The sequence below is a fragment of the Rissa tridactyla genome, chromosome 6 (genome assembly GCF_028500815.1).
Source record: "Rissa tridactyla isolate bRisTri1 chromosome 6, bRisTri1.patW.cur.20221130, whole genome shotgun sequence".
In the NCBI taxonomy this organism is placed as follows: Eukaryota; Metazoa; Chordata; class Aves; order Charadriiformes; family Laridae; genus Rissa; species Rissa tridactyla.
In genome coordinates this window covers 44,175,466-44,202,180 of record NC_071471.1, presented here as the reverse complement: position 1 = coordinate 44,202,180, position 26,715 = coordinate 44,175,466, and the positions used below count along the sequence as shown (strand labels likewise).

The window sequence follows — 26,715 nt, the reverse complement described above, 5'->3', positions numbered from 1 at the left end:
AAGCTATGTAAAGATTATAAGAAGGGTGGAGGAATTTTCCAAATCTTGTTCACCACGAGTTGGGTGATGGTAAGTGATCACATGTAATGGGTGAACCATCAGTTCATACTGATAGTAAAGTAAACTTAAATATCTGCTATAAACAGGGTTTCTGTGCCATAGAAAATTGTAATACTAAAAATATGGTCACAGTTCAGTCACAAAAACATAAAAATCCAAATGCAAGCCAATGCAATATTAAATCAAGCAGTGGTACAGAATGTGTGCTTTGGGGTTTTGCTTGATTTTAGTTCTGAGAGTTCTGCCTTTCTGTTCCTGAAGCCAAAGTTCTTGTGCAACCTTCCAAACGACACCAGCCATGCTGTTTGGATGTTTCTGCTAGTGGCAGTTTTTCCCCCCCAAGTATTATTCCTATTGATAGATCTAGCTCAAGAGAACAGGTAGGATATTGGCTCATAGAAGTATACCAGTGTTTTTTAGGGGCTAAACGCCAGCTGAGACAAATGGGAATTTTTATTCAGTATATTCAGAAGTTGTCTTGTTGTAGTACCCGCTGTTACTGACTTAATAAACCCAGGACCAGTCTCTTTTCCAGTAATAAGTGAGGAGGTAACAGAGCATTTCTGCTTGTAAATTCTTCATCCTATGAGCAGTAATGATTGAATAGTTAACTTTTTATTTTTTTATATATATATATGTGTGTTTTTTCTTTTAAGGTGTTTAGTGGTTTAATGTATGAGTTTTCTTTACAGGGCTGCATCTTACTTCTTAACTGAAAAATTGTGCTTGTAACTAATATGGATGCTTGAATCATTCATTTCAGTTTCATAGCTCAGGCCTCATTTCAACTATTACAACAATTTATTAGCTTTAATCTTTTCCCACAAATACTCATTTTTAAAGACCAGTTCTCTACTTAAACCATTTATATAAAAATTAAAGCAGTATTTTATGTGTAAACAGTACAAGAAAATTGCTAGTAAAAGCAAATGAAACCCGAAATCTTGCCTTTTTTAGCTGTCGTTACTGTTTAACAAAAGCAAAAGCACAGCTTTGCAGTCAACTGTTCTTAATCCAACCTGACACGTGTCTGTTTCCAATATACATTGAATGATGCAGTACATAGAGAGGGAACACCTTAATCATTTTTAGCCATAAATTTTTAATAGCTTTTTAACTAACTGAGAGAGGGAGGGGGAGAAGACAAGCTAATGAAGGAAGGCTGTGCGTGACGTGGAAAGATAGTCTCATATAAATTTTGACTGCATGATACTATAGTGAAGAGAAGTAGACTGGAACCAAATCCAAAAATATTAAACATTTCTGGGCAATGCCTAATTTGTTGTCTGCTCTCATAGGAGACTTCGGGACCAAGTAAGCTAAGAGTGTTGTTTAAAGTATGGAACAGAAGAGCTGGACTAATTGGAAAAATAATACTATACTGGGGTTTGGCCCATCTGAAATATATGGCTTATGTAGCTGGCTTCTGGTATAGCTACTCTTATGCTATTTCTGTTGCCCATTTTTATGCCTCCTGTTGCAGGGCGGGGATTCTGCTAAAGGAATGAGCCACTGATAACCGAAACTTGAACAAGATGTGCTTAAATCTTTAAGCTGCCATGCAGAGAAACTATCCAGTATAAATTCTCTGTAGTTACTTGCCTTGCTGTATTGCTTCTGATACCGCGTTCTTGGCTGTGGATGATGGCACTCACCTCCTTTGAGCATAATAGCTGAGTAGGTGTAGAATGTGCAGCAGTGGCAGATTCCAAGAGCATTTTCTGTAAAGCAGCGTAATAAAATATTTACAAGATTTGATGTAATGAACTAGGCAATTATGTGTGAATTGTACTGTCTTTAGTTGGTTAGAATAGGCAGCCCGCAAGCATTTACAGAAGCTCCTTTAGCACAGTTTCAAAATCATGTTTTATGGAGCGAGAATATTGTTACCTTCTAGGTGAGGTTTCATTTCATCACAGTGCTTATGATGGAGCACACAAATATTTACAGTCGAACTTGGGGAAAAAAGGAGGTCAAGAATTTTATTAACACTTATAAATGAACTTATATATAAGGATGCATGCATCTTGAACTTGCCAGAGATGATAGAACAGGGGATGAGCTTCTCATTTTGGAAGGTTGTGGGCAGTTTCACTTTCTCCAGATATCTTTCACCTGCCTTTCAATGCTTTTGGTGTGAAACTGCAGGAATCTCTCACCTTCCCTGCTTAGCTGGTCATCTTTCTGGAAAGCCTGTGCTGCCTGGCTGTTATTTAGAGCCTTGTCCACTTTATTCTTGCAGCTTCTACGCTTACATTATAAACGTGTGCAAATACCAGCATGTGCTGTATTTCTTGGAGCACAATTGAACTGACCGATTTTCTGGGGTCAGGATAAGGTTTTTTGTTTTCACAGATGTGACAAACCTGGTTGTATTCTAGTATGTTACCCAGTCCTTCATTTATTAGGCAAAGGGGTGCAAATCTCACCCAATAGGCTATAACATGCTACCTATGTTGTATTGGAAAATGAGAGAGAATTGGGTTCAACCCTCTAAGACCCGAGATAGCGGTCTAACAGTGCAAAGAGCAACTAACTAGTTCTGCTACAACTTTATTTTTGGCTATGTAATAATACTATATCCATTCACTTAGAAGTATTTTACTGAACTAATCAGAGAAAGGACCTTAAATGTTAGAACTGAGACTGCCAGTTCTGACATGGACTTCTAATGTAAAATTGCCCAAATACTTTAATGTCCGAACTGCTCAGTTCCAAAAGAAATAGATTCATCTTTCATCAGTCTTTCTCTGTATCACTTTTACTCTAACACTGTAATCTTCTCAAGGCAGTCAGTAAAATGCTTTGATGATCATGTTAGCCACTTGGTATTGCTGTCTGAAGTTACAATCAGCTGCTTGTTTGAAGAAGTTAACTGGGCCACTGAATGCAGCGTCTTTTTGGGCAGAGAAATTTTACCGAATTGACTATTCTGCATTCTCTTCTCTCTCTCTGACTGTTTTTGATTCTGTGTAGAAGGGATGTATGTGCAAGTATGTTTATTAAGAATGTCGTGTCTAGCTTTATTTATAAATGAAAAAAGGAAAATGGCCTATCTACACCTCTTATTGTTCCACTAGCCTGAGATATGCTATCCTATTTTTCACTGTTCTAGAATGATCATAAAATGCAACCACAGATATCTGCAACTAGTACTGCAAGGACATCTTAATTGGAGTTTGATCCCTTTAACTGCTAAACTTTCCTCTGCACATTGATGTCTTTCTCCTCTGTGACCTCACCTAATGGGAATGAAGCTGACAAACCGTAGTCTGTGGGAATATTTGTTAGGGAAGTACTGGCCTGCATTTAGACTCTTCAAATGCAGCCCAATCAGCTCAAGACTGGGGGTCTTTGGTCATCATCAGTTTGCAATATATGGGTTTACAATTGGAAAATGGGGAGCAGGGGCTGGTGGTGGGCTACTGTTGTATCATCATTACCTGAAGAAAAAAAGAAAAGTTAAATTTGTTTGTGAAACCATAGAAATTGGAACCCCTGACATCCTCCTTTTTGTTAAATGCTACTAGTGTTACCCTGATTAAAATCTTTCAATTCCTCAATGTGTTCAACCTCCTCATAATTTGTGACCTGCATTGATGAGAGAAGTTACATTAATGCCTCTTCAGTCCCACTGCTCAGTTATTTTAATGTTCATCATTCTGGCAGTTTTTCCTATTAGAATATGCCATCTTAGATCATGTGAAGCTCTTGCTTGGGCAGATAGTGAAACTGAGCTCTCTGAACTGATCCCTCTCAAAAGATAGAATTGAATGCGTTTCTGAGTTAGTGTCTTTGAAGTCTGAGTGTGTTATGGAATAATAAGTTACATTTTGGGGTTTTGTTTGGTAAGAGAAAGAGATTCTAGTTTGTGTTGCTAAAATGCAATGGCTAATGAGATCCTGAGGTCTGGCCACGCTGCTGACAAGTATGAGTGCAAACATCATCTAGCTCAGGTTTCAAGAACAGCTTAGATAGCCGTTCCAAGCTCTCTGTCTAGTGGCAAAGCCACTTGCCCATCACATGGGTGAGAAACTTCGTGGCTCTCACAGATTCCACGCTCTTGCAATTAAATTGCAGCTGTTGTGTTTGGAACTGGAGATTTTCAAAAGTGACTTGGGCAAACAAGGTGCCGGTGCCAATGCACTCTGAAAACTTGTAAATCATTTAGAGAATCTCATAGGGATGGTTGCCTTGCCCGCGCCCCCCTGCCCCTACCCAGGATTTGCTCAGTAGAACTAGATGAGAACTTTGGGTTACTTTTTTTTTTTTTTTATTACCCCCCTGCAGGATATTTATGGAAAAAGTCAGTTTTGCTGAAATGATATAATCAAAACTTCAGCAACATTTTGTAAGCACCAAAATTCTGTAACTGTTTAGAATAGGAAGTTTTGAAGCTACTAGAGGAACTGAAGCATGTGTTCAGGAAAATGGAGGAAGACTTGGCTGAACTACCTTAGTGGAAGTTCGGGTAGACAATGCAAACAAGGAAAGATCTTGCAACCCTTTCTGGTTTCTGCTGAAGCTTAGATGGAGTTAGTACTTTTTGGCCAGAATATTTGTTTCTTCTGACAAATCAGGTGACTTAAAACCACGGCATAGTATCCTCATGGAGTTCTAATTGAATAGGCAAAAATTGTGCCAATATGAATGAGTAATAAGAGAATGTTTTCAAAGAATAAAAATATCTGTCTGTGACAAAGCTAAAAAAGCATATTTACAAAATCTTCAGGTGTGTATTTATCCGAAGGTTCTGGAGAAGGATGGGGTTACTTGTAGGCATGGCAGACTGAAGGTGTTCCAGCTCTTTGACTGGAAGCATTTGGTGCCATCAGGATGTAGGTGCACCAGTAAATGGATTTCTGTTTCCAAGGGTTTTTATCTACTCTTTCAAAATCCGTGCATTTATTAACATACTTTGTTAGAACAAATAGACAAATATTACTTTAACAGTGAGCAGAACCTGCCAATTCAAAATAAGTGTGAATACCTCCCCGCTGGAAAGATAATTCTCTAATTAGCCTCCAACCATTCAGTGATTGAAAATTTGTGGATGCAAATAATTTTCAGATTACTTAAGTCACTTAAAAATAAAATAAAGGATTCCTGCAGAGCTGGTAGAACTTATTGGCAGCTGAAGTGTTTCTGACTCAGGATCACATCTGGCAGGAGGAAAACATATTCATTCTCCTTATTATCTTACACACAGCATGTGCCAGACTGATGAAAGAAACACATGTAGAGGTAATTCTTTCCAGTATTGAAATGTGCATGTTTTATTGGGGGAATAGAGGGAGGGAGACAGGAAAGGGGATCAGGGAAGTAATACGTTGGCCTCTTACATTTTCCTCTTGTTGATTCTTCCGTTCCTGTTTTCCTCAAAGCTTCTACAGTTGGTGACAATGCCTGTCACTGGGTTCTCTCTTGCATAGTGACCATGCCTTTTAGTTAAGGAAATGTCCCACTTTGTCTCCCTCTGATGGCGAAGCCACCTGTCATCTCCGACAGCCTGCTCAAGCAGTAGGGGTCGGGGAGTTATTTCTTCTGGCTTCAAAGCCTGAGGTCAGTTTTTGCAAGAACTGCTGTGGCCAGTTTTGGCAGTTTTTAGTGTTTACTGGCATACGGAATAATGCTGTTCAAGGGATACTGAAAAAAAAAGCCACATGTCAATACTTGTTTGACAATATTTCTATTATATTGTCTTTTGTTGTCTTTATCTTACCAGGACATTAATTTGGAATCATTGTACTGATATCTTTTTATATTACTTTTATCAAGATTTTGGTCTTCTGGATTTTTGCCTTTTAAAAATGCTGTGCAATACATTTTTATATTTTTATGGAAAATACCTTTATTAGGAGCTCTAGTTTAATTACCTGTTCTTTACTGTGAAGTCAAAAGATTTTTTCACTCCAGCTGGTGGTCTGTTGATAGCATACCACTTAAAATGATTCATAAATGTATGTCTCGGTGACAGATTCACTCTAGGCAGGCTCGTCATGAAATCTTCTTCTTGTCATTTAATGTATATTTTAAAATAGAAAGTGTTGAGGATCTCGGCAACCTACGTTTTAAGTGGCTGTTAAATCCATTGCAGCTTGGATTTTAATTGTACGTCATCAACAAGGAAGCCAGTTAGACTTGCCGGTAGGATCACGTTGCCTACTGTGCTTTGGCAGTACTAGTGCAGCTTGGGACCACCTTGCATGTCAGTCCTGGGCACAGGATAAGCAGCCTGCCAAAATCCAGATTGCCTGAGGTAAGAATAGCTCCAGGAGGATAGCTGGTGTAGGATGGAAAACGTGTTGAGATGTCTCCTGGATGTGGCTTACCACGTGCTAGGGGACACATGGCATTGCATTGTGTGGGTGAGGAAGAAGGTTAAAGCAAATGGAACGCTTGGTTTCATTTTGTCCACGTTGCTGCTGGTGTGGATGGCTCTGCAATGGAGCTGTACAGCCAAAGAGCTCAGTGTTTGCAAGAGGAGTGTACGTGCAGAGAAAAATCATCTCAGCTGCAAGAAGGGAAGGCATAACTGAGAAGAGGATATGTCTGAAAGTGGGAGATCCAGTTAAATGGCCTTTGGCCCTGTCACTTGAAGGTGTGAAAGAAAAGAGCAGTGGCAAAGCTTGAGCAATGGCCAGGGTCATCCCACCTGGAGATGGGCACAGGCGCTTCTGCATTCATGTGCACTAGAGCTCCTTGTTCCTTTTCCAACATAATCGCTTCTTGGACCAAGGACATTTTATAATGCTAGATACAGTTTATGCCTTGAATTATATCTAGTTTGGTTACAAAGAACGTTGCAGCCTGTCACTGTGTATTCCTCTTCAGTGCCCGTGTCATCCCTCACCTGCATGTCGGCGTTGATAAACAGGGCTGTTTCTTGTGTCTTTATTGTCAAAAACATCTTACCGTACAGCTTTGCTTATACCTTCTTTGTGCTCAGATTGAGGGCTTGTAATGTACGTACTTAGTTTTCAAAATATTCCATGATTATCATCTCTCTCCCATTCTTATCAGCCAAAAGTTAGTATGACTATCCTAAAAGCTGGCAAAGGCAGGTGTTGCTCAATATAAGCATTATAAGTGTTGTTTCTGTAAGAAGACTTTGAAACGAATAAAATTTGTTTCTGGTGAAAGATTTTTTTTTCCCCCTGCTGTATTGCTTGTAAATTCATAATTGCTTTTAATATATAAAACATTAAAAGAAATTTGCTGTAGTAAAAACAGGTGTAGGCTAATTAAATTAGAAGACTTGAACATTCATTATAATTATATTTTAATTGTTTTTATGATCTTAAAGCAACTCTTACTACCGTGTATGTGATGCAGAGGTTGATGTTTGCAATATTAGATAATGGCAATATTAGATCAAAGCTGTTTGCATCTTTCAATTACTCTGCGCAGTACTGCTGAATTTTCAATTACAGTCGTAGTACATTAGTACAGTTGAGTATGCTGCCTTTTCCGTACATAAACTGGTCCTATAGTGTCACATAACCTGTAGTGCAAGAGAGCTCATTTATTCAAAAGAAATAGAACTGACACGATTTAATTGAGAAAGAATCAATTTCTATTTACATTGTAGTTTTCAAGAAACGTAGCCTGTAAAACCATCAACCCTGTTTCCTAGCAGGTTCAGATATAGTTACTTCCTTCCACGTAATTATGAAGAAGTCTGCCCAGAACTCTTTCACACGGTGTCCGACTCTGACCTGTTACAGCTTGCTTCCTTAATTTGCAGGATCTCGCTCATCTTCTCAAGCGAGGGAAGGAACAAGTCCACCTCGGATTCCTTGCACTGAAAATACTGTTCTGGTACAAAATTAATATCTTCAAATTGCTTCCACTGTGTTCTCTTTTAGTAATGATTTCTTGTTTCTGTGTATGCTGTCCTCAGCTGCTCAGCTCATACTAGAATGACAAGTCTCTATTTTCTTCAGCTTTTTTTTTTTTAAACTTTCTGCCAGAAATTTCAATATGTTATAGCTTTCATTCACTATAGTAAATTTGGCTGCAAGCAAAAAGAATTGATTTTTGTCCAGGCCACCTTTCCTTCAGTCTTATCACAGTGTGTAGCCTAAAGACTATGGCTAGATGAAAGTTTCGTGTTCCATGCTTCATAAAAGCAGCATAAGTACTTTAAGCCTCCAAATTCTGCAGTAAATAGGGCAGAGGGCCTTCTGTCACCTTTTGCATGTTGTCTGTGAGAAACCTCTAAGCTGCTTCCAAGTAAGGTTTGACTTCTTTTTAGATATGCTCATTTTGATTCTCTTTTGAAATCCATTAAAAATGAGAGCTGGAGGAAATCCTAAGGAGTGATTTGCTCTTTGTTATGTCCCGACGAGAACTCGTTTCAGCAGTGCTTTTGTTGATTTAGTGACATTCAAATACACCCTTTATTTCCAGAATTATTTTGCTATGCTCTTAATCTGTAAAGCTGCAAATATTTGTACAAAGGTGCCTTCAAGACAAAGTGACCTCTCTATGCTGTCCTGCTGTGGAGCAGTTTCTACCTTCAATCTCATCACACCAGTGCGGCCCCCAAAATCAAGTCCCACTGAAGAGGGTTTGTAGTTGTAAAAGACTGTGTATTTTTTACATTTTCTTCTCCCTTAAAGTGTGTTGGTTCTGAGTTGATAACTCCAGATAGCTCACTTAAATATTTTTCGTGGTCACCGTAAGATACATCAAGACAATATTGAATTTGTTGTGTTTTAATGTACTGGGTAAGGGTTGAAAATAAACATAGATCTCAGAATGTATAAAGTAAATTACAAGAAAAAATATTCTCCAGTAGTTTTCTCACATAAAGCCTACAGTTAAATACAAATAAGCAGAGAAGGCTTTAGTTCATTTAATCCTTCTTTGTAATCAGTGGCTACAATCATTAGGAAAACAATGCTAAAATTATATTTGCACGTTTTTAAATGTGAAATAGAGAAAAAAGGATTAGAATTGAAATGAAGAATGCAGCACTAATGTATATGCTGACCAAAACCTTTACATAATCAAGCAGGAAATAATTATTTCAAAATAGAAAATGATAGATTTTTTTTTTTTATAACTCTTCTCATTTATCAGTAGAAAAATTGATAACTTTTAAATGAGAAGAGTATGAGTAAAAAGCCAAAGTTTTAGCCAGTTTATAAGGCTGCCTTTTTTGGTGTTTCCCAACTTCATCTGTGTGTGTTACTTATGAAATCAGGCCTGAAAACTTCACTTGTGTGGAGGAAAAAATAACCTAAACCAGCCAAAGTCTGTATTCTGCTTCCATAAGTCTTATTAGAGCTGATTAGAAATAAATCAATCCATTTGCCTTTGGTATGATCTATGCATTCCCTGCTGCTTTTGTCAATCAAATCAAATGTGACACTCTAAATATATTAGACACACTGGAGAAAGTCCACCTCTCTTCTAACACAAGTGGATCAACTTTTGCTGTGTGTTTCCGTGTATGCAGCCACAGATACACACATACAAATCGCACTGTTTATCTGTTGTGAAATTCAGCCTAATTCTGTGTGATTGCATAGCACCCGCGTGTTGCCTAACCCTTATTTTTAAGGACATTTGATACACTTAAGTGATTAAGGATTAGTGTGCTGAGATGACTTGTCACCTGTTATCATTTGAATAAATTCAGCACATATCATAATGTAGCTTCCCGTGGGAGCAGTTTACGTTACTTACTCTGAAGTCACTGAGCCTAGGAATTAAAAAATTCAGCAGAGCATATAGGGCAATTGACTTATGAAAAATCTGATCTAAAAACCAGTAGAAGCTTGGTGGTCTGAAAAGGGCAAATTAACTTCTTGTAACACCCAACCATGGCTGGGTTGGAAATGGTTTAAAGACACATTTTATGAAAGTGCCTATTCCACAAAAATCACGCGACCCTTACCTTGTTAAACACTTTTTTCAAAAGTAATGTGCAATTTTGATTTTTCCGACCTCTGTTAGTTTAGAAGATTTTTATGATTATGCAGAATATTATGTAATGTTAATTGCTGTTGCCATCTCTATGTAGCCTTTCAAGGAGACAGGTATTAAGAAAATAATGTTTAAATCCATTTTACATTATAAATATTAGGGGTAAATCACATATGATACAGAGTGTAGTATAGTGCTGTGGGATCATCTATATCCCAATTAACGCCTCCCTATGAGATTCTATTGTGCTTATTAAATTCTAACTCTGTTCCATAAGCTTTGCTTTTTGCTTGGATGAGGGTATGCAACAAAGGCAATTTAACTTTCTTTGAAATGTATCAGAATAGATACTGAAGGTAATCTAGATGGCATGAACAGAGAAAAAGAAAAGGTGTTTTGAGTATCATTAAGTTTCTCTTGAAACAGAATTCAGTAATGTAGAATGGTTCCTTAACACTTCCTAAACAAGTCACATAATTTTTAGAATTTAACTCTAGGGAAGTTAATTCAGCAAATTATTAGTAGGTATGGAATGATTTGTAAGTAAATTTTTGTACCTTTCATCTATTTTCAGAACTTGTATTTTCACCAGCTTCAATGAGAGTTCCATATAGAAGATCCATACAAAAATTATTCTATAAATAATGGTGGGACTGTAGGTATTGTATTGCTTGACAAACTGAATGTGTATCTCTGAAGTGTGATTGTATCTACACTTTTTTTACCATAAACTCAGTGACTAGGAAATCCAATGAGACCATGTAGAAAGGCAGGGATTGCTGGAAGGCAAGTTTGTGATAAGCGTTCAAGATTAAACAATATCGCTGAAAAGATGATGTAATGGCGAGGCTACGTACAGCTCTTGTATAAGTTCTTGTCTTGTAGACTTGTTGACCATTTGTGATGTTGCCTACATAGACTAAGTAGTCCCGAATAAATTCAGCCAGACTTCCTATAAAACTGTGGATTTTTTTGCATATATAGAAGTGCTTTAAAAAAAAAAAGCACTGGGAGATCTGTATCCTGTTCAACCAGAGGGGCCACAAAGCACACACACAAAAGAATCTATGCGTTGACAAGACTTGTTCCTTAATTATCCATCGCGGAGGAGTTTAAAAAGAAAAAACGCAGTCACATAAGCCACATGCAGTCAACATTCAAACCTCAGTAGGTCTGTCCGAAGCTATTATAAACTGTCTCATTCTTATGTTTCCTTTAAGGATGTTCAAGTGAATTGTTTTGAGCTTTGAGAGAAAATTATTTTTAGTTTTGATTGTAAATCATAAGATCTTTCCCTCCTCATGATTAATAGGATAAGCTGCTTGAGTGACCGCTTGATTTAGTCATCTAATTTTTAAGATTTGGGAACTGCTTGGAGAGTATTGGTAACTAAATTTGTTCACAGTATGAGAGGTATTTATAATTACAGCTGTACCTTGAGAAAGGCTGCTCTCTGTTTAAGGATGTAACGTTGCTAATGCAAGTCAGTTGTGTGTGGAGAAACTTCAGCTGTACTATGTCACGCTGCTTAATTTAGAGCAGCCTGTTGTAACTCAAATTGATTGCAGAGTCCCTCATTGCCATTAAAAGCCAATTTCACAATTGTCATCAGTGTAGATCCTCACGTTTTGTCGACTATGCTGTCTCTGAAGGCAGCAGGAAAGGAAGCCAAAAAGTTCTGCCATGCCACTTGAGGAGCTGTTTCCAGGTACAGATCTTTGGTCAGTATGACTAGATTCTGTGATTTGCACAGATTTGGTCCTTTTGCCGTTGCCGTTTGTAGGTCCAGCCAGTAACAAGGCTGAGCACTGTCTCCAGAGATAGAGATGGGCACGTAATGCCGCCCAGCCATGCATATCAACAGAGAGCTCTGAAAGCAGTACCATCGCTGCTTTATCATCTTTGTCCTCGCCTGCTTGTTCAGATTTCTGCAGCCGGGTGGTTAATTTATTACTTTTCCTGTCTTTTGTCTTTTTCTGAATTGCCCTTAACCAGATATCCTTATATTCCACAAGCCCTTGCAATTTGTACATTCGTTATAGTTTAAAAGTAGTCTTTCAGATCAGCTAACCGTTTTGTTGCCTCACTGAGATGTCGTCATGTATTTGTGTCCAGCCATAAGAGAAATGCACATCCATGCAGGATTGTAGGTCCCAAGAGCTGGAACGCATTTACATAAATGTCAGGTTTTTCCACTCCCCTGTGAATGTTTTGGCTGGTTGCCCAAGGGTGTCGATCGCCATGGCTCTGGACTTCTACACCTTGTCTCTAACAGTTTTATACATGATAAAATCAATCTTGCAGGTGTAAAGAAACTGAGATTAAGAGGCTGTGCCTGTATGAATTGCCATGAAGTTTCTGTCTCTTCCTTAGGTTCTCTCAGCTATGTATCAGCCAATGCGCAGTATCAATAGCTAGCTGGACACTTGGTTTAATAGGACATCATTGCAGGGGGGATTAGACTAGATGATCTTTGGAGGCCCTTCCAACCCAAACTATTCTGTGATCTAAGAAAAATGCAATGTGAGATGCTGGCATCCTTTGTTTCTTTTGCTTGGACAAACAATACGTAAACAGCTTGCTGCTTAATTTTGCTCAATGAGGTCCACTGAAGCTGGTCTTCTGCCTGTCTTGGCAGAAAGGGTTTGTCATGTTGGCCCAAGGAATTACTGATACTACACAGTATTTGCTAATTTTTGGTTGGTTTAATCCTTATTTATTAGACATGAAATACAAGGTAAATGCTTTCATAATATGCAGAACTTAAAATAAAAATCAAAAATCTAAACCAAAATAGTTTCATTTGAGTTAGCTTCTTTTGATAGGTATCTCATTTGACTCTATATTAGTCTACTATTGTTGCCAAAAAATTCCAGCAGGAAGCAGAGGAAAGCAGTAACTAGGTCTTTAAATATAACAGTCAAAATACCGCAGTCCTGCAAACTTATTCCACATATCTTACTGGTATTTGCATCTTTTTTACTCGATAATTTGTAAGTGGCTGTATCATCAGTTCTGTTTACATCTTAAAAATAAGTGAAATGCAGTTGTTTCACTTTTTCTAATGCCTCCTTTGAATTTGAATGTTGTCTAATGATGTGTTCCTACTCTTATAAGATCTAGGCGAGTTAATTTGAAAAATTCAGCAGCAGACCAGAGCAGTGAGTGCTTGTAATTGCCCACCTGGTGTGCAAGATATGCTTTTATTTAATAGGAAACTTCAAAAGCTCAGTGAGTTTAATTAAAGCGTATGGAAGAATAAAAGTGAGATTAAAAAAGCAAAAGTGGAGGAAAAAAGAAAGAGAAGAAATACAGGGAACTGCTAAGAATGTGTTGCAAACTTTCAGGAAAGCATTTTCAGGTAAATTCTTGAGCATCATCACCGGACGTGCTTTAGCTTCAGAGCAGGAGTACAAACATAGCTGTCATTCTCATGCTCGGTCCTAATTCCCAACCTTGTCAGAATTCACCTGCCTGTACTCAACTTTTCCTTTTGTTGTAAGTGCATAAAACATTGTCCTTGCTGTGACAATTTCAAACCCGTGTACCTAGATGGAAGTTCCCGAATCCTTTGTGGGTCACTTGAATAAGCGATCTGCTGGGTTGGTTTTGGCAGTTTTTTTCTTCAAACCCATGAGTTCAGGCACTGGTATATCCTATTAAAGATGGTGAAAGCTTCAGGGATTAAGTGTTGCTGGGGACTGAATCACTTTCTACATTGATGTCTCCGTGCTTTTTGTTTCATTGGTGTTTAGCATTATAGTCTATGTAGGAAAGCATAAAGAAATCAAAACCGCAGGGAACGCCTGTTGAAACAGCGTGTATGGTAGTCTTTCCAACTAACAGTGTTTTAGGATTTGGGTTGTTCCCCCCGCTTCAGTTTTGGGAAAAGTTGCTCTCCTGACTCTGTGGATAGGAAAATCTGAACCTTTGCAGTGATTATACATTATTTTACATTCTAACAGCACTTCAAATCCTTTAGAAGCTTGTGGATATAAAAGGGGTTATGAGCGGTAGTGTCAGCCGTAAGAGCTGAAAGAATCACGCGTCGTTTCTGTAGGGGCTGCTTTGCGTCCTGGGTCAAACGCAGAAAGAGAGAGACAGGATCAAAAGAGCTGCCGCGGTTATCAAACTGGAAGTGTTTGGAACCATAACTTGAAGATACTGGTTTTAGCTAGGACACAGAAGAAGAACCAATATTCATTTATACTGCAAATATAAATCCAATGGCTACCTTTGCAGTGGGGATCAAACCACGCAGTGGGTAGCTACTCGCTTCTTTGCGAAAAATGGGCAACCCCCTTGTTCCGTGAGCTCTGGGGTCAATCCTGTGGTCCTTTTGGCAAACTGAAGTTTGCCCATATATGTTTATTTCTGTATATATGTTTTAAAAAAGACCCTGAAATCATGTTACATCTAATCCTGGGATAAATTTATTAAGTATGAAGAATTAATAATTAAAAGTTGTTAGCCAGTATCACAGTTTACTGTGATACGGAACTAAAGTTATAGGTAGTAACAGTTGTCAAGTCATCCAATTTGTGAAATATTAATTTGAATGGTTTGGAAATTTCCATGGTATCAATGTGAATACTGAGACAGCAATTTGGCTCCATTTCAAAATCCTACACTATGTATCTTATTCAGCTTGTGTTCGAGAAGGAAAGCAGGAAAGGACAAAGAAAAAATAATGAAATAAGAGGATTTAAAATAGGTAAACACCAAACTAGGGAACAAAAACTTTACCAATAAATAAATAAAATTCTGATGTCTCTGGAAATAATGAACTGATTCTAGTCACATGAGGGGAAAACTGGAGCTTCAGATAGCAAAACACTAGATCAAAACATATGCACGTGGGTAACTAAGTCTGTATTTAGACAATTAAATGCAATCTCTGTATAATTCATATATGAAGATCGGAACGTAACTCCCATTGAAATCACAAAAGAGCAAGGTTCTCAAAATGTTCAGAAAGATTTTAGGGATAAACAAAGTGGCAGGTGACAAAGGAGGATCACAGAACATGTGTCCGACTGTAGGTTGTTGGGTTTTATTTATTTATTTTTTTTATTTCACTATTAAAAACTTGTGCATCTTTAGGCTTCATAGAGAAGGAGGAAGATTAGAATGAAATTCTGGCTGCTGTGAATTTATTCGCCCAATCTCAGTTTTTCTTGATGTCATATATGCTCCTTTAAGTAGAAAGAGAAAACTAAAAAAAATACTTTTTTATCTAGCAATATGTAATGCCTTTATACAGTTCTGTATTTTGCTATTACTGTGTACACATATAAAATTACTATAATTTTTTCCTGTTATTTGCAGGGCAAAGTAGTGGTCTTTGTGCCTTCCCTCACACTTCCTCCCTTTCCCCCTTTGAGTTTGTTTGAATTAGCAGAGATGTGGAATTGCACAGAACTCATGCTAGAAGCAAGAAAAGTAATTGTTCAATGTTAATTCACACACTTTTTGTTTCAATCCCAACTTAACCAGAAAATAAAATGCTCCGATTTACTTCTCCCACACACTGTTATCAAATGATTTGTTCTTAACTTGTGCAGGGTAACAATGATATGAAGTAGTTGGAGCAGGTTTGGGTACCATCGTCAGTGAGGTGTCGCATGTGGTACGCATTATAACAGTGTTATGGGCACGGCTTTTGCATCTGCTGTAATGTTAGTCAATGCTTTTTGCTGTGAAGGTTCAAATCAGGCAATTTTTAAAAAACAATTTATAAGGTAGAAACTGATTATGTTTTTTGCCATGTATATGTGTTGTGTGAGTGTTTTAAACTCTGATTGTAACTGGTAGAATCTGGCCACAGACACTATTTTCTGATAGATGAAATGTCATAGGAATCAATATAATGGGATATTTTAAATTTTTATTCAGATCTTTACTTTTTTTGGTCACTTACTAAATGACTTGTACGGAGTTCCTTATGTTGTTTGTTGTGATGGCAGTGATTTATCATGACCTTTCAATATTCCTCCAGTGCTGTCTAGTCATATGAATAGCTGTCAGTGGATTTTATGTAATGATAGCGAATTGCCTCAATCGCTCTAAGACATGGAGTTGAATAATATGTGCTAAAAGGGCTTGGTTTACTGACAAGTTATGCGAGACACTTGTGGGGGGAAAAAAAAGTCAAACGTCCCCATGCCATAGATATGTAATTTCTAAAGGAGAATATTGGTTAGGCAAAAGATATTAGGGATTACAAGTTGGAAAACATTTCAAAGCATTCCATCTTTCTTCCAAATTCTTTCTTAAAGCACAAAAGCATTTAACTCTTTCTAAACGCAAACATATCAATTATTGGATCCCTGCCTCAGAACGCAGCAGAAATGGTTGATGTCAGTAGTTGCTTGGCTGTAGGTTACTCGGGCACCTTCCCGGTCTTAATTCTCTTCCTAGCTCTTGGTTACGTTGCTGCTAATGCTCTGCTGAAAAACTCATGAATGTTGTTGTGGGTAAAGCAGTTTACTGTTTCTTTCCGGTTAGGCACGGTTAAGTCTTGTACTGAGGAGAGCTGAGTATCAACTGAAGGAACTGGCTTACAAAAAGCAGATTATCTTCTCAAAGTCGTCTTTTTTTTTTTTTTCAGTTGTCCAGTGCCACAACACCAAGAACCAAGCAGAAAGGCTGTTTTCTACCTCTTAAAAGAAAACAGATCTGTACATACAGCTGAGATGTGTTTTAGCTTTGCTCAAGCCATGTTACTGACATGGTCACAAACATCCATCCTTTATCTCTTGCTGTTAAGTCTAATATGTTCTTTTCATCCTGTGCTTCAGTTTTGTCATCTAATACGATTTTGTCCATTTTCTCCTCAATTTTTGTAGTATTTTATTTTCTGTTGGCATTGGTGACACTCCCTTCTATTTCATATCACCTGTGAAATTGATACCTGGTGTGTTTTACTTGATGACCTGCTTTAAATAATGAAGTTAGGTTTAGGCTGTCTGCAGTTCTTACCTAATCCTTTAAACTTTTGTTTAACGTTGTAATCGAGTCCTTGTCTGATGGCTTCTCTGCAGTGGTGAGAAAACTTAGAGATAAAGAGAAACCAGGAGGTTTGTTCCTTTCCATGTGTCTGCTGGAAGAGACCTGCATGGTTTGAAGTAATAAATAATACAGCCTGAAAGATTTAATGCTGGATTCTCTACGCGTGTACAATAGGGAACACAAATATTCCTCCCAGAGCCGTCACTAGGAGAGATGTTCTGTATTAGTCCAAAATTTTACTGTTCTATAAAGAGTCATCTGATTTCATCTTCTCTTTCCATTTTTACGCTGAGACTTGAAGTGTGTTCAGACAGGCTGCTGAGGTAAGGCATTGTCAATACCGTACATCTTGGCTTGCCAGACTCTGGATACTACGTTAATTTTTCTGTCCTCCCAAGGTTTTTGTGCCTTGATAAAATGCGAATTGTACAGTGAATGTAGATGCTAATTTACCTGTTGTCTTAATTGATCACAAGGCTTTCTGCTGCAAAAGTTTATGTAAAGATAATGTAATTATGTAAACTATGTGAGAAACGCCAGATACATATTTTTGAACTCTCACGCAAACAGTGACACTAATTGTCAGCTATCATTGTACTGATTCTCGAGCTGTGCTAAAGTTTACTGTTGATGTGAATTCAGGTGAGTCTAGATACGATAAAAGAGGAGCAGGAATAACAACGGCACGCTTGATGTGTCAAATAGAGCATGTTTTTGACCAAACAAGCACTTAATTTTTGTAATAACAGATGATTTGTGATCATTTTGGATTAGATAAGGGACAGCAGCACAAGCTAATGCCTCTTTGAAAGGGAGAGAGACGAGTAGATTTTTTGACAAGCTGTGTTTGCTGTCTGGTTACAAAAGCCGTGTTTTGCTTTATTGCTATTACAGTGCCAAGAGGAGGGAATAGATTGCTCTCTATTGTTAGAGCTGGATGCAAATTGTAGTCCTGTTACACTCGGAGAATGCCATTCCTTTAGAGTCTTAACATTTCATGAAATTATACTAGTTTTTGATAGGGTTGGAAGGACAATGGAGAACACCTTTTTAAAAAGCTTTAAAAGGTCACGTATCAGCATTTTTGAAAAGATGTTTGGATTTTAACAGAACTCTTCATTTTGGTGGTCTGTGTTACATAAAGCAAAAAGTTACCATTGAAATGGAATACTTTATTAGGCCGCTTGCAATGGCTTCTTTTGGAATATACAGTTTTCTAGTTATCTTTAGGAAGTATTTTGACACTTCTGTATTTTGTTCTTACCTCTAAGGTGGGGCTGGATGGGAAGAACGATGACTTTCAAAGAGATCTGTAGTGATTTCTACTAAGTCACTTTATATAAAATAATGTTAAAATATTAAGGTTGCAGGTGAGGTGCCACGTCCTCCTTTGATGCAGACTGGTACTGTGCAATGCATTCTCGGAGTTACACATTCATTCCTGCTAAAGCTTACAGAATTGGATACTTTCCTGCTTTCTAAATTCTTTTCAATCTTAAATCATGCGGAGGTATTTCAGCAGTAATAGCTGATTATCCAGGATTTGGGTTTTTTTGTTAGCCTGTACGTTAGGGTGGTTTATTTCTTGGTTTTGAGTCACTGGTTTCCAGATTTACTTCCTCTCTTAGCTCTGGTGGCACAGAGAGAAGTTTTAAAATCTCACTCAAAGCGAAAGGGTGCATTTGTGGCAAAATCACACATCTGATGTCATTTATGGCTATAAAGAAGTCATGTCACTAGAGGACAAACTTGCAAACTTGGTGCTCCTGTACAGAAGTGCTGCCTTCTGACTGATATATGAGATTAATTACTATTTACATAGAAAACATTCTATTTACTTTTTTTTTTTTTAAATAAAATTTACAAACAGAGCAAGCACTAGAAAAATGAAATTTAAACTCCAGGGCTAAAATACTTACCTACATTTCTTTGTTTAATGTGTTCGTCAATTGGGGCAAATTTTTCCTGAATTTCCAGTTGATGCAGAGAATGCTATTCCAAAGAAGTACACTAGAAATAGCTGATAAAATGGGCTCCAGCCTTATAATGACAAAAGCACAGCATTGTGTTGTAGGAAAAAAGGTTATTCTTTTTCAGGAGGACCACGTTTCTTTTCCTTTATCAAAGGAGCATATGGAGTGATAGACTAATATGATTAGAATGAACGTGGCACCGGTATTATTTGAAACACCTTTGCAAACACAGCAGCATAGCCTTTTTGATATGGGGAAAAAGGACCTTTCCTCTTTCAGGTAGGTTTCTGAAGGGAGGAGAAGATGCAAGACTGAGGATGAGACTTGGAGGGTCAATGGAATGGAGTTTCGGAAGCAGAAGGTTCTGTTGAGTATTTAAGAATACAAGCCCTTACCTCTAGGTCTCACTTGGCACACAGGGCTGCGTAAAGCCCATCCTTCAGTTCAGGAAGGCAGAAACATCGTCTGTTCCCTCAAAGTGTTCACAGCATCATCTTGCTGCAGGGTTCTACTGTTGCCTTGAGCGAGGGCAAGTGTTCGCAGCGTTCCTCGCCAACTTTACCCTGCCCAATTACATGCAAATACTCTTGCAGAATTTGAAGCTCTACCCTCAGACACAATTTCATAGTTTAAAAATAAAAGAGTAGTCAAAGAAAAAGCATGCAATACAAAACGTGTACACGGGTGCAAACAGTAGAAGTTAAAAATATATTAAAAGCTGACCTCACTATTCTTGTCGTCAAGACTCTTTGTACGTGCTCACTTTGTCAGTATAGAAGATTGTTCTAGAAAAGGATTTTGATTTTTTTTTAACTACTATTTTTTAAACTGAAGAAAAGCTCATGTTTTTTATGACATAGACAATAAATACATACAGATTAAAATGCTAGAATAAGTAGTCCAAGAAGCATTAAGCACAATAACCTTGGCAACCTGTTTTCCCTTAACACAGTAATTTTTTCTTAAGAAAGCCATCTGACTCTGCACTGGGTCAAAGTAATTGATTGTATTTTTTTTTTTTTAAAGTCATCCTTTTCTCCTCTTCTGTTTGGAGAAAGTGTGCTAGTCCAAATAAAGTAGTAAAATACGATAAATGTGAAACGACTTGCAGATGGGTATGCAAATGATTGGAAAAATACTGTAGCATAGTTCTTAAGTTTGTTATCAAAATTAAAGGATTTTTAAAATTACAGCCATCTAACCTGACTCCAGTGTTATTCAATGTTTTCATTTGCAATCTGAATGAGGGAATAGAGAGACTGTCTCTTACGTTTTTAAATATCACCTAATAAGTGGGTAGGATGGTGTTTTGTAGAAGACAGGACTGCAATCCAAAGGAGTACTGACAACTTGGAGAAATGATTGGAGAGAAATGGAGTGCAATTGAAGAGGTTGTGTGTTCAGGGTAACTCTCTTCTCATGTACAGGCTGGAGAGGAACAAGGTAGGCAACGGTTCTGCAGAAAGAGTTTGGCAGTTTAGAATGACACAATAATGTCATTAATGCTGAAGCCTGTTTTTTTTTTTAAAAATAAATATTTAGACAAGCGTTTATCTGAAATAATGTGGATATTGTTGAACTTCTTGGGGAAAGGGTGGATTAATTGTCCTCCTGAGCTTCCTTCCACGTCTGGTTTTTGATGAATGTCTGACTGAAATCCTTTCAGCTTGTGCTTATCTGTGAAAACCCTATTGTGCTGTGGGCAGACCTATGGAAGAGAAGGAAATACATATTCTTCACTATATTTTAACACCTATTACATTGCTCTAACAAACTGTCTGGGAAGAATTGCAATTTAGTAATGCTAATAGATTTTTAGTATTTTTTTTTTGTTGGCACATACTTGAAAATACAAAAGTAATCACTTGAACAGAATGAATGTGTCTACTTCCTACTTTTGCTGAGATTCGATTTTAATGAAATTTTGAACCTTGCAGCGAGACCGAGATTTGCATACTTCAGCCCTTGTTGGCATTTTCCCTTTGCTATTCACCTAAGAAAGTTTTTACTTTAACGTCACATAGCACTTCCTTTATATCTGGATTTTTTAAAATTGGATTTAAACGTGTTTACTATTGCAGAATGGCTATATTAAAAGCAGTTTTAATTGCTTTGAATTCAGCAGCACAGTAAATGCGCCAATGTCCTAGCAGTCGCTCCAGAGAATAGAAGAACATTGTTGACGTATAAAAAAACTCTTAAACTTTTCGAGTGATTTTTGAATCAATCTGTCTGCTTTTGATAAAGCCACCCTTCACTGGCTTCTGTCAGATTGCTCGGTGCTGTTTGATAAGGTAAAGCCAGATATACCCCTGTATTGTACTGCCACTGTATCTCAGCCCTCATCACTATTGACCTTTTTCTGGAGGAGGCGTATCTCAGAGACAACACCACTCCTGCTGTGATTTGTGTTTTTAACAGACGTGTCTTGGATTACGCTGGCAGCACTAGACTCATCTCATTTGTCACCTGCAGTATGCTGCGCTGTCTCCCAGATCACTGAAGGCAAAATGTGATGCGTTTAAATCCCTGCGCTGCTGCCTCTCTTTTGCATACATTTACATTTGCCTGTTCTGCGTCTTCAATATCGCCATTTCAGAGCTTCAGGGTCCACAGGGTCACAACTACGAATCCCTGCAGCAGCCACAGTAAGAGTAAATAGGCAAAACTGCAGAGCGGGGAGGGTGAACCTTTTCTTGTCCTGCCTCAAATTAACAGTAACTGTAGATAAATGAATTCAAAGAACAAGCAGAGCTGCACAAAAATACTGGAAACAAAGAATATAGCATGCACGTTGTATTAATTAATTAGTAACCTATTTAATTGACATTGCTAGAAGGCTTTTTTAAAGAACAAACAAACAAAAACAACAAAAAACCAAACAAACAACAAAAAAAAAGAAAACCCCAGCAGTAGCAGGAACAAAAAAAAAGTAGATTCCCCTGTACTGCCAGAATGCCAGGGGAGGCGGGGAATACACATGAAGAAAGCTAATGCTTGAAAATAAGGGACTCCTGGTTACGTTTGCTGTGGTTTTAAGATACTTGAATTGAGGTATTTTTTTTTTTCCAGTCTTCAGGAGAGAGGCGGCCTCATGTTACTGCCCAGTGTAACAGTGGCAATGCCTCTGTGCTGGAAAGGTAGATAGTGCTGGGATGGTTCAGGAGAATGTAAGCATTGTAACTGTGCAGGTGAACAAGGGAGGGGGGGAGAAGGAATGGTTGGTTTTGGGTTTTTTTTTTTTTGGAGGGGGGGTGTCCATTATAAAACCTTGAGGATGATCTGTTGCCCTTCAACTGAAGAAAATGCTTTCATGTGAGATAGTTTTGGTTTTAGTGGGTTTGTGGGGTTTTTGTGCTATAGCCTTTAAAGGAGGAAGCATCATGCTATTTATCTGGTGCTTGGGTTAATTGTATATCACACACTGTGCCAATGAACTTAGTATAGGATCCCAAACCTTGTTTTTGTAGATCTGCTGATCAAAAAGGGTAGTAAAAGAATCTCTGGAGAAATGTTAAAGCTGCACATCATAGCCTTGATTGGCAAGAGGATCCAAATCCTACCGATCTTCAGCCCTCCTCGTTTGGCGCTGGTATTGAGAACAAAAGGATGAAAATAACTGGTAGTGCTTGTCAGTCCATCGGCTCTACATAATCATGACTCTCCTGCTTTAGAGAAAGCTCTATGATCTTCAACATCTGAAGTTATTCTACTTAGACCATTGTAACACAACACCTAAATTACAACTCCAAAATAAGCTGTACTTGCAGTGTACTGCAGTTCACAGATACACGCACGCCACCTGCCCCTTTTCACTCCATTACTATTTAAAGTCAATTTTTCTACTTGCCTGTTTAATCATGTTTTGCAGAGGAGTCTGTCCTGAAATTCTTTATTTTTCCATTGACATCTCTGGAATTGGTTACTCTGCAAATATTTTCATTGCTACTTGCACTGCATTAATATTATGTCTCCATAAAGCTGTGTGATGGCAAATACAGCTGTAGTTTAGTGGTCTCCTCCTGTGATGTTCCACACAAAAAGCAGCGCAACCTTTGGCTTAACGGTTGCTGGGTGTTTTTTCCTCCTGCAGTCAAAATGTCAGTGTATTCAGAAGTGAAGTGGTGTAATTATTAGATGAGATAAGGATGCTTTTTATTTTTTTAGACAAAAAGATAATGAAAATTATTTATCTTCAGAAGCTCTCATCATTAAAGAAAAAGCAGTAGTGCCTTGGTGTTGTGTACTTTTTGAACTCCATCAGAAATTTTTTTGAAGCGAAGGCCCATCCTGAAAGCGTGAGCATGAAATCAGAGTTGAAACTGATCCGAAGGATAGATTTAAACACTTGGGACCACAGCGGTGTATATGCAGTATAAGGAGTTTTGCTGGCGTGGAATGATTTTATTGCTTTAGTAATATATCAATTAAAGGAAAGGTTGTATTAATATTTTATTTACTCTTGTTCCTTGATCTGAGTATCATCCACAGCTTTTGGGGTTTTTTTTGTTGTTTTACTTTATTAAATTACTACATTTCTTCATTTCCAAAAATGATTGCATTAGCTTTTATTAAAACTTCGGTCTTAATTCTTGCTGTGAAGAATAGGGGCGCTGCTGGGATTCCTGTTTCACACACAGTCTGCTTTTACAAAGATGTGCTTACAACTTACCAAACTCTCATTTGATTCTCTGTGACCTTTTTTGTTTTGGCAGATCATCAGGCAGTGCATAGATTTGATCCTAAATGCCTGTAAATATCATAGCTGAAGCTAACTGCTTCATTTTGATTTTTAATTATTGAAGTTACGATCTTATCAACCAAGACTGATGATAGATTCTTCTTCTAATCAGTAGGTGGTTAGGCAAAAGATGTTGCAAGTTTCTAAGACATTGCAATATTGTATAACTTTTGAATTATTCCCTATTATCATGTTGCTTAAATTTTCAGAAAAATAATATGAGAGCACATATGCTTTTAAAATCCAAGTGATTCATCAATTGCCATATATCATTAAAGTGAAGGATATTTGTTTCTATGCCTTTGACTTCAGTGTGGGATGTACTTTGGAATTGTTCTTATGCGCAGTGACCATAAACACAAATAATCTCTGTAGAACACTTGCACAGTTTGTACACACAAATTCATACAGAGTCAAGTTCTTAAAGTTTTAAACAAGGGTTTGCTGTAGTTTAGTTCATTTAAAAGTTTACTTGAATCAAAATGGCTGTACTTTAGTTTGGTTAATTAAACTGAATTAAGGACTCTTTAATTACATACGAGAAACTCTGCATAATGATTTATGAGCTTTTTATGGTTTAGTTTTATAAGAAGAACTTGTAAGTAAGTGTAAACATATGAAGGGAAATTTTAACTAGGAGTTGCTTCTGTCCATTACCCTCTTTGTTTCGGTACCCACCCTTACTTCCGGGGACTTTCTCCTGTTCCAGTCATTTATCTGGTAACTCGTTTTGTAGTTGAGTAGCATCCTGGATTTATTTTTCCCTTTTAAAAGGATGTGGATTATGTCATGGTATCCAAGTATATAGCTATAACATGGTAGTTCACTTCAAATTCCTATTTTATATTGCTTTGGAATCATTTTTGGTGTGATTGTCAATGTAGGCAAGTCCAAAGACCCATAAAGATCATGTATGATCTCTTTTAACGTATGGCAATTAATTAGAACAAAACTCTCTTTTATCATAAAGCTATATTATATACCTATTGTTTTTTCCCCTCTAAGTGCATTCTATAATATGATTTAGATTTGGATGAGGCTTGGGTTTTGCTATTTTTCCTCTAAAAATATGTTTAACCATTCATTCTCTCAATATCCTGAAGTGTCTGGATATTGCTGGACCAGCTCCTAATCTTTAAACATAAATGTAATGGCGGATCTCAAAATGCCCTGGTATGTAGTATACACACGTGGCACTGCCTTTCGTTTTCTTTTTACACCGAGGTAATGTTAAGCCCACGTTTAAATTTTTGTAGGCTAATAAGCACCTCATTTGTAACTGAGGAACTGGAACTCGCACAGTGAGACCGCAAGGATGAGCTCTCCAAATGAACTAAGAATTTTCATATTTTTTAAATGCTTTACCTACTAAAACTAAGTACTACTGCTTTGTTTTCCCTATACGCTGACTCCTCAACTACCTTGTTGCTTATTCATCTCCACATCTTAAGTTCTCTTTCATTTGTATATGCTGGAATTTACCACTTTCTATACACGCGCCACGGCGGCTGCAATTTGAAAGCTCTTAAACTCAGCTGGACTAAGATGAAACCATTCTTTAGGTATATACAAGTACATTCAAGGAAAACTCAAAGGAATTATTTTGTTTAAAGGCTGTAGTAGTAATAATAGACATACCATTTATATTTAGTTTGCTGGCATATTTATGTAAACTTTAAGAGCTTAACTGCATGTTTTGTTGCTGTATAGTTTCAGCAGTTAAAATGGTATTTACCAAAAAAGCATGGTGAGGGGACCAAAACACTTCTGGACTTGCATAGACTGGTATTTGAAATACTAACTTAGTTTCCTGGACCTAAAATGTTTCGCGTGTCAGTCTGACATCTGATACATGCCATTTTAATGGTAACATTTTTTGGTTTTGTTTTCATTAGAGCTGAAGGAGTTTGCTACGAGTATCTTATTTTTTTTGCAAGGAGAAATTGTAACCGTTGAGGACCCAGCTAAACAGACGGCTCTACACAATTACAGAATAAAAGAAAAATATGGATTTTGTGGCATGTTAGCAAAAACGCAAAGATTTTCCTTTTCAAACCCAGTGAACCTAGAGTAATAGAGAATACTACCCTAGGGTCTAAGGGGCTGCATACACAGTGGAAAATTTACTGGGTGATTTTTGCAAGCCGCAGAAGTTCTGGAAGCATCAGTTAAGATAAACATTAGGTTGTTTTAATGCTCCTAAATAGAAGATTTTTCTGTACCTTTTGGAATAAGTTTACAGTAAACAAAGAATGTAACCACATAAAAAAAAAAAATCCCAACTTTAAAAAAAGTTTGTGTTAATGGTTTCAGTGCTGTTTTATTTTCTTTAATTACTGTCATTTCTGTAATGATCAGAGAGGATTAATTATTTACTACTGCAGAAATGTACTTTCTAAGTAATTCTTCAGATTAAGTATTTATATGGCATCTGACATGCATTCTGTTGCTTAACATCATATAATTAATGTTAGTTAACCACTTGTATCATGTATACATGAAGCGCGTGGAAAGATGGACATGTGTGTTCTGATCAAATACGTAGTAAAAGTCAATTACTTGGAATGAGCAGTTACAAGGGGGAGGAGGGGGGATATGTGTTCACCAGTGCTTCATTTGCCAAGGTCAGAATCGTTTGAGCACGTCGGAAAGCTTTTAGTTGTTTTGATAATGCAGTTCCAGCATCTTGAAATGTGGATGCCTGTCCCAGAACTGTAGTTGTAATCAATTAGTAATGTTCTGGTTTATATTGATTATAATCCAGTGGAAGCATCCAAAGCAAACTGTGGCACATCTCTTCTGCCTTGCAAAGGAGGGAATCAATATGCAATCCCTTTCTAGATATTTTAGGAAACAACATTAAAATTGGTGCTTTCAGGATCCGCATCAAACAACAGTATGTCGGGCTGAACAAATCCAGTTCTCTCAGCCTTTCCTCATACAGCAGGCTTCCCAGTCCTTTGATCATCTTTGTGGCCCGTCTCTGGACCCTCT

General features: G+C 37.5%; 1 protein-coding gene across 1 annotated transcript in view; it reads left to right on the top strand.

The window, feature by feature from the left end:
* NRG3 (neuregulin 3) overlaps positions 1-26,715 on the top strand; it is a 409,872-nt gene that overhangs the window by 106,889 nt on the left and 276,268 nt on the right. The gene's annotated exons all lie outside the window — the stretch shown is intronic.